The 757-nt window shown below is 37.1% G+C and overlaps 1 pseudogene; it reads right to left on the bottom strand.

Annotated features, from left to right (window-relative positions):
• Positions 1-531, bottom strand: part of LOC119592351 — a 30,652-nt pseudogene extending 30,121 nt beyond the window's left edge.
• Positions 532-757: the final 226 nt, after the last annotated feature.

The raw sequence follows: 757 nt of genomic DNA, 5'->3' as shown, positions 1-757 counted from the left end.
GGGTTTTCTTTAAACCTTTGCCGAAACACAGAAAAAAAAATTCTGTATCGCCCTAGAAATGGGAAAGGGCTTCATTTCAGGATCCTGATGTTTTCAGGAAGAGGCTGGGTGCAGTTGCCTCGTAGAATTTCTTTCCTTCTTTCGAATCGTCTTTTTATTAGCTCGAAATATTGTTTCTCAGTTTCCTTTTTTCCCATTTTTTTCCCTCGAAGGGTTTTTGGCGGGAATAGTTTTTTTTTGTTTCGAATGAAATTTTTTCGGTTTGATAGGGTTTTGGCTTTCGCTACCACGGCTTTTCGTAACAGTTTCTCGGCTTCATTTCCCTGGATCTTAGCTTCGTTTTCTGGAATTTCGTTATTAATTTCTGGAGTGTCTGGCGTTCGCCCGTTTTCAGCTAGAATTGAGTATGTAAAGCTGTATTCATTATTTATCGTATATCTGTAAATAAACACTGCCGAAAAGCCTATCAAAAGCAACCCGAAATACACAATAGCACGGTATGTTGATAGTAAATACTTGAACATCGTTGTGGACGGGGCGCCGTGGTTATTTAACTTTGGACCGTTTCCCCGAGAAGACTTTTTTTTGAAGTCGCAAGGTGAGTCTCGTTTTTTAAGCAATTACTCAAATTATGTTCATAAAAACTGGGACTAAATTTATTCATTCTAATTACAATTTAATTATTACGTCCCGTCAGATTGAGTTATTCAAGGTATAGTTAATAATTATTAAAACTTCTGATTGTAAAGTTTCCCCC

This window comes from Penaeus monodon, chromosome 30 (assembly GCF_015228065.2).
Source record: "Penaeus monodon isolate SGIC_2016 chromosome 30, NSTDA_Pmon_1, whole genome shotgun sequence".
Lineage (NCBI taxonomy): Eukaryota > Metazoa > Arthropoda > Malacostraca > Decapoda > Penaeidae > Penaeus > Penaeus monodon.
Note: the sequence above shows the minus strand (reverse complement) of the source record. Positions and strands in the feature narration are given on the sequence as shown.